This window comes from Hippopotamus amphibius, chromosome 10, assembly GCF_030028045.1.
Source record: "Hippopotamus amphibius kiboko isolate mHipAmp2 chromosome 10, mHipAmp2.hap2, whole genome shotgun sequence".
In the NCBI taxonomy this organism is placed as follows: Eukaryota; Metazoa; Chordata; class Mammalia; order Artiodactyla; family Hippopotamidae; genus Hippopotamus; species Hippopotamus amphibius.
The window spans coordinates 31,884,860-31,900,994 of NC_080195.1; the positions used below are offsets into that span (position 1 = coordinate 31,884,860).

At 50.2% G+C, this 16,135-nt stretch overlaps 1 protein-coding gene across 1 annotated transcript in view; it reads right to left on the reverse strand.

Moving 5' to 3' along the window:
• ZMAT4 (zinc finger matrin-type 4) overlaps positions 1–10,552 on the reverse strand; it is a 356,647-nt gene extending 346,095 nt beyond the window's left edge. Inside the window, exon 1 of the mRNA XM_057697356.1 lies at positions 10,433–10,552. The gene's annotated coding sequence lies outside the window, so the exon portion shown is untranslated. The remainder of the gene's footprint in view (positions 1–10,432) is intronic.
• Between the last annotated feature and the right edge of the window lie 5,583 nt (positions 10,553–16,135).

Sequence of the window (16,135 nt, forward strand, 5' to 3'; positions counted from 1 at the left end):
CTCAACCCTGCCGCACATGAAGCACTAGAGTAGAAGCTCTGAGAGGACAGGGACTGCGTCAGTTTTGTTCCCTCTGAATTCTCAGTGTTAAGAACTGTGTTTGTCAATTCTCAGCATTTTGAGCAATGAACAAGTGAACACATAACATTTCAGAAGCTCCCATCTCCTCTTGAGGAAGCAGAAGGATGAGGAAGAGAAGCACATTGCTTCTGTCATGGAGAAATGAGAGAGGACCACGGTGCAGAGTTCTCCCATCCCCGAGCCAGCAGCATCCCTCACTGACCTGTCCCAGGGAGCAGACTGAAGCAAGCCAGTCCCCAAGGACAAGGCGACTGCCCGCCAGCTGCCCCCCAGATCCCTCTGCAGAGCCTCCCGGAAGCCAGGACGCTGCCCTAGAGGCAGATGGGGCCCTGTCCCAACACTTCCTACTTCATCTCCCCTGCGGGTCCCCAGGTCTTGAACCCATAAGGGGTGAGCCTGATGGGGAGTTGTGGCAGACAATACACCAGGCTCGGAATCCGCCGCTCACCAGCCGTGTTACCTTGTGAGTCTTAACCAGTCTGAGCCTCAGTTTCCCCTCTGCAAAAGGAAGGTAATGAGCAAATGTTTAAAAATTTGACAATACAGTCAGCGCTCTGTGTCTGTGGGTCCCTCGTCCCTGGACATAGAAGCGGGGGAGGGGAGACTATATGAGACTTGAGCATCCCTGGAGTTTGGTATCCACGGATGTCCTGGAACCCGTGCTCTGCAGATACTATAAAGAGTGGTCTCATTCTCTTCTTATTTCCTTATTTGTGTCTCATCCCACTTAAAGGTCTACTGTGTAAAAAGAGGTCGTGCTTAGGGCTTTCTATGTGCTGTAAGTTGCTCCCTCATTTTCAAACCTCCCTCTTGAGTTCCCACCTATTCCCCATCTGCTCCCATTTTTTTTCTTTGTCTTTTTGTCTCATAGATTTTCCTCCCCCCTTGCACATTTTGAAAACCCTGAAGTCCAGGCAGGTGGGGAGGGCAGGCAGAGTCGGAACCACCCTAACCCTCATAGCTCTCCTCCCGGAAACCCACACGGCAATTTCACATCAGCAGGACGAAGACCAAGAGAGACGGCGTGAGGGAGCAAATCCATATAACAACCTCCAACCCATTCCCCACTCCCTCCACCCCTCCCTCCCCGCCCTCCTTGCACAGCACCTTGGCCCCAGATGATGAAACAGAGGGGCTTCCTGAGAACCAGGCAAAGCCTGGAACCCCGGGCTCCTCAGCAGCCCTGACACCCACGCTGGCTCTGGGCTCCAGACCACCACTCACAGCAAGGACGTCCCTCCTTCCGTCCAAATCGTCCTCACACTTCAGTGCTCGGGACTCAGCACTCCCGGACTCTGCATCCCGAGGCTTCTGTGACCACTCACACCCCCACTGACACCCACCTTCTCAGCACCTACGCCGGGTCTCAAATTAAGACTCAGGGGAATACATCTCGGACCAGACGTCATCTCACCTGTGCTGCTGTTAACCCATCCAGTGTCCACCAGGGACACAGGACGCCCTGCCAACCCCTCTGTGGCCCAGGACCCAGACCAGTAAGAAGCCCTGCTGGTTACGAGGTCGGGCAGTATTTATTTCCAGGCAGATCTAGCTCTTTCCATGCTGGCCCTTCTGCTTGCTGCCCATACAACCTGGGGAGGGTGGCTTTGCCTTTCTGGATATCGATTTCTTCCCCCACCTCCTCCAAAGCTTATGAACACAGAACACTGTACACGTGCGGGTTACTTTTAAAATAAATAGAGCGGTAAATCGGCCACGCGGCCCACACCCCTCCTCACCCTGCCTGATGTTCCAGCAGACCCAGCCACTTTTCCAATGAAGCCTGAGAAAGCCCCAAAGATGTGCCCAACAGAGCTGCCACCTGCCCTGCTAAAGGAGGTCCCCCCGGCACCCCCACGTGGCCGGGTACACATCGCGGAGCCGCCCAGCTGTGACTTCCCCCGGAGCAGATGCTCCGGCTGCCAGGAGTGGATGCAACAAAGGAAACCACAGCAGGAAGCAAAGGCATTTCAGGAAAGCAGCAGCCAATGAGACCCCAGGAGGCGGCCTCGGAGAGCCTTCCGCACCTAAAGTCCCTTCGTCGAGTGTGATAGCTGTCAGTGCACTCACTTGGACTTGATTAATAACGGAATGAAGCAAAAGGCACAGCTTCTGGCTAGGAGGGGAGGACGACTCCACACCTTCCTGGTGGAAATCTGCCAGCTGACTCCACAGCACCCGAAGCCCTGCACGACAACCCATCTGGACAGGCTCTGACATCCACGTTCCCTGTGACCAGACTCCACCATTCGCTGGCTTTGTGACCTTGGCCGAGTCTCAGCCTCTCTGAGCCTTGACATCTCGACTTGCGAAATCAGCAGGTGTCTGTGATGCCTGTCAAACACCACCTGAAATGCCAAGATGGGTCTGACCCCTGTAGAAGGGGCCTGGGGGTTATGTGGGGAGAAAGGAGCAGGATGCCAGAGCCCAGGGTCCCCACGCCCTGCCCAGAGGTCCCGCAGCCTCGACACACACCCTGTGGCCTGTGCGCAGGGACCCCGACGGCCCCCACCCGTGGGATGCTTTTCAATGAGAACATAGGGTCTGACCCATTGCTACGTGTAGAGTCACAGCTTGAACATTCATGGTTTGAGGAACGGACTTAGCACGTTTTTATGATTTGTAAAATATCACATTTACTGCAGGAAATTTGTGAAATAGAAAAGTTGAACAAAAAAATAGTGCCTCCTAAAACCCAAAGAGAACCACTGTTATCAGTTCGATATGTTTGTAATCCATTCTATTTTTTCTTGACTATGTACATCTTTATTTTTTACAAAATTACTTTTACATTCTATCTGCTTTTTAACCTTTATTTATTTAATATATATGGTTAGCATTTTCCCATATCCTTATATATTATCCAGTGTCACTTTAACAGCTTCCTCGATTTCCATTTTGTGGATGTACCGTATTAGATGTAACTAATCCCCCCATACAATGTATTTTTGATAATGAAAAACGCTGAAAGGAATATCCTTGATTAGAACTACTGTGCACAGCTCTGATGATTTCCTTAGGATAAATTCCTAGAAGAGGAATGGCTAACTGGTTCAAAGGGTATATTTTTAAGACATGTCTCTTATGTTTGCAAATTATCTTCCCACCAGCTAAATCTGAAAACATCCATTTGCCAACATTCTTAACAGCACCGATACCCGTCTTCCTTTTGGGTCATCTGCTAGGTGGGTAATAATAGCTTGTTTTTAATTTGCTATTCTAGTGATGAGTGAGGTCGGACACTTTTGCATAGTTTTCTGGACATTCCTCTTTCTTTGTGTTTGAACCATCTGTCCACATCCTCTGCCCACTCTTCTCTCAGGGGACAGGCTGACTGGTTAATACTCTGGGGAGAAGAGAATTAGTCCGCAGCTGTCTTTGATGACTCTGCCCCCGTGTTTCACCATCCCCTCCATTAAGGCACTAATGCTAATGTCTAGCTTATACCCTTCTCCCTGTTGTTTAAACCCATTTGCTCTCATCCCGTCTTCAGTGGGGGGCACCCCTCTCTCTTTCCTCTAATAGTGCGACCTTCCCTCTCACCTGTCAGCCTCTTCTCCGGGGATGAATAATTCCTCTTCATTCTTGCCTGATCTACTGTAACTCACGAAGGCAGAGAATCACCCTTTGAGGCCATCCCTCGTCTTCTTAGACTTCTTCCTCCAGGCCCTCATCCTTACCGCCACCCCACTGCCCCCCACCCCCACTCCCACCCCCACCCCCACCCCCGCCAAGGCAGCAAATGGCTTCGGAACTGGCCTCTGCATCCCACGCTCACCCCTCCAAACCCCACCCCCACTCCCCACTTCCATCTCAGTTTCCCTAAATGCAAATATGACTGTCTATTCCCGACTAAAGCCCTTCCGCCCCCGAGTTTGGCCAGCTGGTCCCTCCCTATCTGGGAGCACCCATATCCCCTCCTCCCACACCCCCAAAACATCCCTCATGGGCTCAGAGGAGCCACACAAAGTGTTACCGACAGGGCACTGGCCCCTCACTGCTTCATGCTTCTGGGTCTTGACCTGTGGCTGCCTGGCCTCCTCCAGCCATCTGGGGGCATCCGGTTTATTTCTCAACCTCGCCACCTCCCCACCCCACCCCCACCTGTGATCCTCTCTACAGGAGGCCTCCTCTGACCATGCCAAGTAAGGGCACCCAGGGCAGCCTGAATCCGGGCTACTGCCACCCTACTGCCACGCTTTCTATGCCACCTTGCATCTGCGCAGCGCACGGCACCCACACTGAGGGCAGAAGTGAGAAGTCAGCTGAATGTCCTGAATAAAAAGGACATGGTGAGAGCAGGGCTGGGATGAGACCACCCTGGGCTGGGACTGGTGTATCTCCAGGTTTCATGGGTCACGGGCTCCCTCTCTTTCTGTGGACAACTCCGCAGCTGCTGGGTTTCCTGTCCCTCCCCTTGCTACCCGCCCCTCCTCTCTCTCCCTCATCTTCCCGAGCTGTCTCCATCCTTCAAGCCTATCTCACATCCTGGCACCCAGCGTGTCCTCTCTGCATCTTCTCTCCCGGCAGTTCCCGGACAGACGTCCCGCTTGGCTGCCTCTGGGGGGCTGACAGTCCTTCCATTCAGGTTCCCACAGAAAAGTCACCCCCACCTTGTTTCTGGCAGACCTTCCCACTTTCCGTGCCTGCCTCAGTGCTCAGGAGGCCTTCATCAGCCCAGAGACACAACTGCAGGCCGTGGGCATGCAAGGGTTGGGTCCTCCCAGCCGGGCACTCACCCCTAGCTAGCCCAGCACAAACCTCGGTGTTTTCTCCCTTTTTCCCAGTTACACACATGCTCCCTGATTGTGTATTTATTGGGTGGCACTCATTTCACCAATTCATCTCCCTACATGGCTCAAACGATTATAAGGCAAAGCTGTCCCCACCCTTTGCCTGGCTCTCTAGAGGGCCAGCCCCTGTGTTCATCCCCAGGCTGCCCGCGGGACAGCATCCCTCTGTTCGCATCCCCAGCCCGCCGGAGAGCCAGCCTCTTGGCCCTAAGACAGCCCCCTCTGCAGAAGTGTGCACCCTGCCCTGGGCCTCTAAGAGCCCAGGAAGTGTGTCTGCCCAGAAATGAATCAAGACTGGTCAGAAGGAAGGTAGAATTTCAGCTCCACGTTGTAGAAGCTTCTCTTAGAAATGAGAAAACAAGTGAAATTCAGAATTCTGTTTTGTTGGGGAAAGGTAACTGGTGAAGTGTCTTGTCCAGAGCCCATGCATGCTGTGGACCTCTTTTATTTCATTTGTCCGATGAGGAGTTGGAACTAGTCATCTAAAGGCTCTTGCCTTTCTAAGATGCAGATTAAATTATACTTTTTTTTCCCTCCCTTTCTTCCTGGTCCCCGCAGTTCTACCCCAACCCCTCCTTTCCTCCCCTGGGTCTGGCATGCATCCTGCCAGCCCTGGCTTTGCAGAAGCCCCTTCCCATCCAATGACGGGGACCACAGCATCTGTCATGTCAACCAGGGAAGCTGGAGTTTGTTTCACAGTGTCAGTAACGGGCACACAATGATCGCTGCTAACTGCAGGGCTCCCTGTCTCTGCCACTTGGACAGAGAGACAACAGCCCAGAAAAAAGGAAGCGGTCCTTCAATTTGTAAACAAGAAAAAAATGAGCTACAAAGCAAATAACACCGACTTGAGATGGAGGACCTTGATTCCGGTCCCGGCTCTGACGTTGGGTCACCGTGTGATAATGCCACAGCCTGTCACCTCTGTGGGCCTCGTTCACCACGTCTGGAAATGAAAGGTGAGACTTGAGGGGAGGTCCTCAAGCCACAGACAGGGTCTGCCCCCTCAGGCTGTGGCAGGAGGGTAGCACGGTTAGCCGCCTCCTTCCCTCAGACGCTGACTCTCAGTCTCTTTGATGCCCCGGAGCACAGGTGAGGTCTCGGAGAAATAAACAAGGACCCTCCTTAGGAACAGGCCAGGATCCCTGGACTAGCTGGCCCCTGCCGGTCGCCTCCTCACAGCCCCCGCCTCCTCCTCCAGCTGGATCTCCTGCTCATCCACTTCCTAAAGATCATCACGGAGGCTCCAAACCTTCCCTTTTTAACAACTCTTGCTGATGGAAAATTCTTCCTCATACCTAATCTAAGTCCATCTGCTGCAATTTCGGTCTATTTTCTCTCGTTCAGTCCTTACTGGAGATGGAGAACAGCTGGTCGCCATCCTCCATATAACATCCCCTCCTAAACCAAAATCAGTTATTACATCACCCCTCAGCCTGTTTTCCTTCTGGTAGAACATCCACCATTCCTTCCAACCTGCCTGCATGGGATTCCGGCTCTGGAAGCATTGCTGAGCGCTGTGGACCACATCAGCGCAGCTCCGTAAACCCGAGTCCTTCTGGAGCTGTTACATCCCCAGCTGAATTTAGGACTCGGGTGGCAAAATCCAGAGAGAAGGTCGGAGCAGAAAAGGATAGATGAGAACACAGTCCAAGCCCCAGGTTTTACGTGAAGGTCAGGAAAGGCAAATAGATGCAGCACCCAAGGTCAAATCTGAGAGATAAAGCTTCAGCTGCTAGACCCCAAATCCTGCCAGCACAATGCCCTAGGTGACTGCAGTGTGTCCTCGACACGGGAACAGCAGAACGAGCCTTAATGGAAAAGCAAAGAGCCACAACTGCATAGACTCTCGATCCAAACTCATCTCCCCAGTTCCACTAACAGAAATATCCATTTTGAATCCCAGTAAGAACTCAAACACCTGCGAAAGTGGCAACACTGTTAACTGTTCACACTTTAGTAGGAATAAGTGGGTATGATCCTAACTCTTGATAGAGACGTTTAGGGGTGAGAAGAGAACAAAACACAAAGAATGGGGAAATTGACAAATAAACACCAACCCCATGCTGGTTTCCAAGGTCAGTCCTGGGTGTGGAGGTTGGGGGTGGTCGGGCTCAGCACAGCGAGGGGTGGGGGCTGTGCCTGGGGGGCATCCCCTTGCATCTAGCAGGTCTGAGCCCGCCGGCCTCACACAGGGCAGATGCACCGCCCCAGGTGCCTGGTGAGGTCTAGAACTGAACACAGTTGCTCCCCCAGGGCTGACCCCAGGTGCATTCCAGAATTCCTGACTCCCCTGCTCACTGTTTCAGACATAAAATAAGCATGCTATCTAATATTAAATCTCACCTCTAGGGTGCCCTTAAGTGACAGCAAGGAAGAACCAGAAGGGAAGGAAGAAAAGACAGGCACGTATCTTTAGAAGGTGGTTCAGGTCCCCGATTCAGTGCGAATCGCTCCCAAGTGGGGAGGGAGGAGGGGGCCACGTGACTGTAAGGAAAAGGGAGCCAGGTGAATGATTTGCTAATAATTTGGGCTACAAAATGATCCTAAGTGAAGACTGAAGAGGGAAAATAACAGAGTAGAGTGAATACATTTCAGAGCCTAGATTTCAAAACAGCCTTCACTGTATCATAAATAAACAGAAGCATCACACTCCAACCTCTCCACCTTTCAGAGGCTGCTGCAGACTATTTCCGCCCTCCAGACACCCCCCTGACCCCAGTATAACCAGGAGTTCATGCATCGACCAGAGAAAAAGAAGACATTTCATCTAACACAAGAAATGTGAGGATCTGACTTCCCCAAAATTGCAACATTCAATTTTAAGATCGAAGACTCAAAGACTCATCTGATCAAAATTTTAATATGTTTTCTCTCCTATTTCAAGGGACAGTTTTCATTAAGGGCACGACTGGCACCAAATGACAAGATCAAAGCAGGTTTGCAAGCAGATGACTTACTGATGTGTTGATGAGGAGAGGAAGAACGGGAAAGAGGTGCAGAAAAGTAAGGAAGGGACTTTGGCCAGGTAAATCACCCGAGGCTTGTGAAAGCGGAAAGAGGTGACCCCTTCACAGCCCAGCGGTTAAAGGAGAGAAGTCCTGGTTGGCCAGTTGGAAAGAGACCTATGGATGGCGCTTATCCGGGGTCCAGGCCCAAGCTACCACGTTTGATGAAATGACAAGTGACAAATTTAATTTCCTGAACACTACTCAGTCCCTTCAGACGCAAACAGGCGCCTGGCTTTACCATGAACCCATCAGCCCAACACCAGCCAGCGATGAAATTCTCCAAACTGGATCCTGCAGGGGCTGGATCCTGCGTTTCACGCCCCGTCCAAGGTGAAGTGGCAAGGATGGTGTTTCGCGTCTCGTCAATTATTCTTCAGCTCCCATTATGCTTTTTTTAGCCTAAAGTTGTTATTTTAATGATCTTTGTTCCAAATAGGGAACTACAAGGAAGACGAAGGAGGAGGAGGAGGGGGAGGAGGGCGGGAAAGCTAGCGCTGCCGGTGTGTCCCACTTGCATTTGCAGCTCCCTCTGCTCCTTCCCCCACCCTGCCTTCTCCCTCCGCGTGAGTCACCACTCCGGAGAGCCGGTTTCAAAGCCTTACTCTGAACGTCCTCTATCACGACAGAAATCTAGCAGATCAACGTCAGCGGAAGGGACCCTCAATTTTGCTACCTGTCCCTTGTTCTAGACAACCCTCCGACTCCAAAGCTCGCCCTCGTGTTATTACTGTCTTCATGCAAACCAAGGGGGTCCCCTTTCAAAATCCCCCACCTGCTAGATGTCGCCTCTCATGGGCTCTCTGGGGGTCACCTGCCCCAGACAGACCACAGAGGAGAAGGTCTCGGGCCAAAGATGCCCCGACAGCCAATGAAAGTTCAGCCTCCACTCCAGGCTCCCAAACACAAAGGCATTCTCCTTTGCAGGGTTGCAAGCTTGTTTTGTTTACTGCCAGGCAACATGTGCAGAGGAGAAAGCTGACTGTATCCTGACCAAGGAAAAAAAAAGTCAAGCAGCTGGGGTTTTTTTAAGCATTGTGAGTAGAGCTTCAGCAATAACATCTCCCACCCGAAATAGCTGTGTAAAGGAGGTGGAGGAGAAGCCCTTGTGGAGGTTGAAGAAAACAAGAATTAAAGAGGGAATGTGATGTGTGGAGCCGGAGAATGGAGGCATCCGCACCTCGGTGGGAAGGGTGTCCTGGGAACCAGGCGCCCTGGAGGAGTCCTCCCGGAGCATCCTCATCCTGCCAGGACCGGGAATCGAACTTCCCAGCTTCAGGTCTACACTAGACGTCAGAGGGCCTCAGGCATGTGAAAGATCAGTCCCGGACCGGCAGCTTCTGAGGACCCAGCAGGTCGAGGACACACCTGGGAAAGTGCTGTAGAACATTCAAATAGGCGCTGCCGGCACCAAAGCAGGAAGGAAACTTAAAACCAAGCACATCACCTTCTCCCGTGGGGACCCTGCTTCCAAGGAGGCCCACTGACCTAACACCCCCTGGTTGGCAGAACCTGGGGAGAAAGACTTCTCCCCAGGACCACAAGTGAGACTCAGGGCAAGCAGGGCCCTTGTGGTCCCACTTTTCAGAAATGAACAAGGATGCTACGAGGCTGGACCAGCCTCCGGCCGTGGCCAGCCTTTGACTCGAAGAGCAGTCATCACAGGCAGCGGGGATGGTGGCATCGGCCACCCCTCAGTTACAGGAGCACCTGCGCACCTAACCAGAGCCAGCCCCACCTACCAGCCTCCCCCGCCCAGAGCCACGGGCTCGCATAGCCCCGCATGGCCCGTCCCTGGTAAGGATGTAACCTTCACACGGGATACAATTTCACTCCACCCCCTCTACTTCAGTACACACCAAGCCCGGACAGTCTTCCAGAGTTTTCGGGAGCTAATCAATGGAGTGATGTCTTTTGCTCTGCAAACTGTTCTATTGGTTTCTCACCAAGTTGTATGACACACAGACACCCAGCAGGTCAAACAGGACAGTCGCCCACACCCCAGGAAATGTCTCCTTCCACCAAATTATGTGAGCAGAGACAGAGTGGGCAAGGGGGAGGAGGGAGGAAGGAGACAGAAGTTTGAGGAGGGACTCAAGCTGAAGGTCATGTGAGTTGGGGGACAGCAAGTCAAGGGAAAGTCAAGGGGGCAGACCCCACAGGGGAAAACCCAACCAACTCACCGCGCTTCCCAGAATCAGCCTCCCAGCAATGGGTCCGCCTGGAATCAGCACACCAGGGTCCAACTGCCTTCACCCAAAAAACCCAAATCTACGTCCCGACCCCGTTGGCACCCCAGCCCAAGACCAGACCTATTTCCACAGACCTGAGCGCTACTAATTGAGAGAGTAGTAAACACATCCAGTTCTAGACAGCGCAGAAGTTTCCCAAATCGTCAGCTTGTTTTCCTCCCAACAAAAGGCGGTGATTTCCCTCCTTTGTCACATTTCCTCCCCAAACTTTTCTGCAACCCCTCTACAGAGGCTAAACTGCAAGCCACTGAGGACGGAAGAGCAGGCGCAGCCCGCCCCCGGGACGCAGCAGGAGTACCTTTTCCGCGCAGCAGAGGGGCCGGTGCCCAAAGGCTCGCTGCCCTGCCGAGCCGTGGAGGGATGCTGTCGGGATGGTGCACGCTGAGGATTACGCGTTCCTGTCTCTGCGACCAGACCTTTCGGCAGCTCGGACCCACTGTGCTAGCGATGCACTTAGCAATTATCTGCTGGCGCCGACGCCCCGCCCTCTGCTCCTGCGATTGGCTCCTGGGTCCCGGGCAGGACTGCATTGGTTTCAGACGACCTCACTCATTGCTTTGGCTCCTACTATTATCTGAGCCATCAAAGGAAATAATTCCAGGTTTCATTGACAACCTGTAAGGCTCCCATCCAGCCCGGTGTGGGGGCAGCCCTGGGAGTCCAGCGGAGGGAGGAGGGGAGAGTAGAAAAAGTGGGGGGTGGGGGAGAGGGAGAGCCGAGAAGGGGTGGGGGGTGAGAGAGAAAGAGAGAGATGGGGAGAGAGAGAGAGAGAGAGCTATCAAGCAATCAGATTCTTGCACCAGCATTTTAACTTCCACAAAACACAGCCCATAGCAACAATTTTCTGGCCTTATTTTTCCCAAAACTGGTGAATGTTCCTGAGGGCAGAGAGAAAAATGACAGTGGGGTTTCTGCCTGTGTTAACACAGGCTCTGGGAAGCAGAGCAAGGTAAGGGCTGAAGGAATCTAGCGATGTATTTCCCGGGGCCACCCTGGAGGGCACGTGAAGGTCATTTTAGATTATTTAGGAGGACAGATTATGCATCTTCACTGGATTTATCCACCCGTTCTTTCCCTCGTGGTCCACCTCAGCCCCCAACCTGAGAAGACAGATTCCCTTTGCACCTCATTCAGCCTCAGGAGAGCTGATTTTTAAAGTCAGCGAAAGTCTGGAATTCCTCGCTGGCCTCGCCGGGAGGTCCAGAGAGACAGGCATTCTGCAAGCTAGTATTCTGCGTGGACCCTGACTTTTGCTTGTTTTCACGTGGCGTCACAATTCCTTAGACTCACCTCACCAGCCAAAGCAAGGGAGGAGAAGAGAAGGAACTCATCAAGAGGCAAGAACAGCCCAAATGCTTTTCCTCATTCAACAAGGAATCATAAAGCCGGAGTCTTGCCCATTTTTTCTCCCTTAGTGTATTTTTTTCACTGTATGGAAAGGACATCATTTGACAGCGGACATCATTTGATAGCTGAATTTTTTTAAGAGAATTGTTAAAGGGTCTTTTAAAGGAAGCTCTTGGAATATCAAATTTCAGATTAGTTAAAAGCAGCCTTTCACCTTTCTCCTGCTGGGGTCCGCACGTCTTTGAGTCCAGGCTATCGTTCCAGTTCACCACCACCCCTCCACCGTAGCCGCGAACAACTGCAATCTTTATCACCATCTGGATCCTTGGAGCCAAATAGCATGTTCCCCCTGCCTTGTTCAGTGAGCTTCTGCTTCATGGGGATATGCCTGGCTTCCCTAAATACATCGCAAGCTCTGTAGGGGCAGAGCCGGCATCACGTATATCTTTATAACTCCACTGACAGCACCTAGCACTCAATAAGTGGGCTGACTGGTAAAACCCAATTCAAAACGTAGAGTGTGCCTCTGAGCCACCTGGAATCATTTTCCCACTGTGACCTCCCATCCAGCTGGGTGGGGTAGAGAAGAGGCCCATCCTGGATTCCAGGAGGTGAAAATTCAGAGTTAAACACTGTGACAGCTACAGCCATCCCTCCAAGCTCTCAGTGCCCCTGTTCTCTCTGCAAAATGAGGCAGCTCTTCACTCCGTGTCTCTTTTCTCCCTCAAGCGCTGGGAGGAAAAGAGAAGATGAGGGATGCACATTTTATTTATGAGGCATATACCTCAAAAAATTAAGTCATTTCCATAATGGCTTTCCAAATATCACATGGCTAAAAGCAGAGTGACCGCCTATTAGGAATCAAAAACTAGGACAGAGGATGTAGCAAAGTATTTGTTTTCTACTTCCTTCCTTTGTCTAGGTGAAATTCTGACGAAGGCACAAGGATGAAATTAAACTTTAGCTGTTCATTTGAAATTGACCCTGTCCCAGAAAATCTGGCATGTTCAGTCATGGAGTACAAACCATAAATAATACTTTTATGATTTAAGCCACAAGATTTCCACTTCCAAGAGAAAGCAGGCTTCAGCTCTGTGCCTTCTTGCAATCCCTCTCCCCCAACCCCGTAAAAAAATAAGAGGAATAAACTAAATTATAAGAACTCTCTTGAGCACCTATCAAAGGTTCAGTCATCCTCAAAGGAAACGGAAAGCATTTCAAGTGATTTTCTAAAATGCTTTGTCTAAAACAGCAAGTCCTTACATGTACTTTTTGCCTTTTGAAGATGAGAGAGAGAAAGAGAGAGAGAGAGAGAGAGAGTGCTGCAAACAGTTGTTTATGTCAGTGCCTTTTAAACTGCCTGGTCATAAAATATTCTCTTTGAGAGAAGGATGATCCCTTTGTGTCCCATAGATCAACTGCTTAATTCTGAGAGTTGGAGAATGCAGATTAAGTATGCAGATTCCACTGGTGCTTGCATTTGTATTAAATATCAGCTCCATACCATTTAAATGCATTGGGGTATGAAATGTACCAAATTCCATTTTGTGGGCCGTGCCCTGGCGCAAGTAGTCCATTTCGATTTAACAATTTCAGTGCATTAGTGGCCTGAAAGGTTTTGGAGGGGGTTCACGTTCCATTTTCAGCAATTAAGGGAAGACTGTGGGTTGCTTTATTAAAACACAAATTAAAAAGCAGCCGTTGGCACTCCCGTCCTTCTTGTGGGTAACCACTTGATGCAACAAATTACCCTGACCCGCAGTGGGAGGCTAGAAAAACCCCGTGTTTACTCTCCTACTTATACCATTTTCTCAGTTATCATTTATTTATGCCCAATTCTGTTCCTAAAAGGGAGAAGAGGAGAATAAATCTAGGCAATGCCAAGAAAAAAGGAAATGTGTGAAAACAGCAGAAAAGAAAACAACAAAAAAAAGAGAGGGTGACTTTCAACCCTGCATCTTTGCTAATTGAGTTGAGCTGCAGGAGAATGTCTTGAAAACATGATATTAACAAGCTTTCTGAAAACCAGCACTGGATGGATGAAGGCACAGCAGAGAAACTTGGAGGAACATACTCACAGCTTTCCGTTCTGGCTGATGGCTGTTGTGAAACTTTATGTAATCTGATTCCTGTCCCCTCCACCCACCCACTCCACCCCCCAAATCAAACCTGTGGAGCCAGTGACATTTCCACTAAGTACAAGAGGGGACTGTGCTTGCCAGGAAGGTGTCAGTTACTCTGAACCATTCTTAATGATTTCATTAATTACTAATGAGTCTTCAGAAAGTTGGTATTAAAATAGATAGGGCTTCCTGAGGTTTGAAGACAGTATTTTATTATTTAAAATACCCTGCTAAATAAAAGCAGGTGGTCCTGGGGATTTCAAGTCACGATGATGTCAATAACCTGAAAGGGAGAGGAAAAGACAGAAATGGACAGACAGAGATCTGCAAGATGAAATTGCGCACCTAAACTGTTTTGCTTCAGTTAAATTCTTCATAAGAAGTATGGACCTGAAAGCTGTCGTTAATTATTGTCCAGCAATGCACCAGTTGACAGGCGCTGGAGAACCGAGTGAGGAAGGATGGCATGCCTTCCACGAGGCTGGTGGATGACCATGGCAGGAAGTACCTTCCAGATCAAAGGGCTGCACAGGTGAATATGCCTGTGGGACTCCATGCCTGCCAGGACCCGTGTCCTGACATAGAGTCTTCTCGGAAAGACCCATTCAACGTGTTTACAGAACCTGCCACATATCATTCACTCATTTGTAAATCAGGGTAACATTACTATTTCTAGGGCTGTGGAGAGTATGATGGCAAAGCAACCTACAAATGTCCCACCATTTGATACTAAGGGACCACGTCTTGTCATCGGCCAGTATTCGTGGGACACACAGTCACTCTGCTCTATTAGTCCAGATGTCAGATCAGCTCTTAGAGTGGGACCAAAGATGCTCCAGGCACAAAGCAAAGCCTCGGGCGGTAAGGTTTCATTTCCTATTGCCTAAGGAAATCCTCACACCAACCCGTGATGCACGCCATCAGGAAGGGAGTCCCTGGGGGTGTGATGGTGCCGTGCAAGGGATCTGCCGCAAACCAAAATGCCTTCAAAGACACATATTTTATTACAAAAGTCATGTTAGCTTTGTATTCTACTCCAAAAAACACCCATTTGTTTTAGTACGCGAGTTAAAAATGTGTTACCCCAAATATTTGCCTAACACTGAGTTACCAGGAAGATGCTGCATATTTATGAGTAGCCTGGGATTTGAGAAACACAGGCCTCAAGTTGATAGTCTGCCCTCTGCCTGGCTTCCAGAGTCAGGTGAAACGTGGTCCCATCCCACCTGTGTAACTTCCTCCACCCTCATCCTCGCAGACCTCGATCCCATCACAGCCTCTCTGACCAGGCTCACTCCAGCCTCCTGACTTCCCAGTGGCTGCCCCCGGTCTCCCTCCTGCCCTGCCTTCTCCTATGAGATCTCCACCATCCTCCAAGGCCCAGCCACATCTCTTCTTCTGTCACTTCCATCACTTCTCCTGTCTGCCAGGTCACTTCCATTTTACCCTGCACCACACATGTTAAAATTAGTTACATTTTTGTTTGTATTTTCATTATTGTTTCCATGTGGCCATTTTCATATCTGCTACTACATGTCACATTTCTTTGGTAGCCTTAACATTACCCCCATGTCACCCCCAAATCCACAATGACACCCACAGCTCTTAGGACGGTGCTGGACAAACACTTAGAAATCCCAACAACGAACAGTTGATGACAACATGGGCAGATTGATTTCGCTCACAGCTGGAAGAAATGGATTTCCAGTAACACCTAGCCCAAGGGTCATCCTGACCTGTTCAGAATGTTTAGGGGAGAGAGAAGCATACCATCTCAGCCTTTTTGGCCATCTACACACACATGACACTTAGCATCAGTGGAAAGCAAAGAGCTGAAAGCATCACAATGGCATCAGGACTGGATTTTCCCTCCCTCTACTCCCTTGCTCTTCCTCCAGCAAGGAAGGAGCCTTGGTAAGTCCAGAGAGGTTCCTTTTAGTGTAAGAATGCTTTTAAGTTACAGCAACAAACATCAGCGAGGAAACACTGGTCTGTCATGAAGATGTATGTGAAGGGAATACTTTCTATCAAGTATATTTGCCCCCTTAGAAATGAAGGCAAGATCCTGGGGGTGGAGAGGGCAGGGGTAGAAAAACTGCAGAGAGTTAGAATTGAAGAGGAAGATGCAGGAGGGAACTCCGGGACTCTCATTCGACGTGGTCACGGTTAGGACTGAAAGGTAATTGATGGAAAAAGCAAATTAGCGTTTTTGCACAGTCCTCTGCATTCTAAGTTTGGGACTGACTGGTACCAAGAATGTTCTCAGGCTGGACTTGGGCTGCACACTTTTCCGATTGCTGTGGCATGATCAGCAGTTTCTATTAAAAAGCAACGGAGGTGAAGAGCTGGTATAGCAATCCTCCACAAACTGTTAAGGAATTATGTTAATGCACTCTCTTAGGACAGAATCAAGTGCCTAGACAAGACAGCTCCCAAGGAAAATGCATTCTCCAAGGATTACTGTATACTAGTCACCTTCCCCTTTTGCCTTAGAAGTCACCTTAATAAGCTGTGTATCTCAAAGTTTTAGA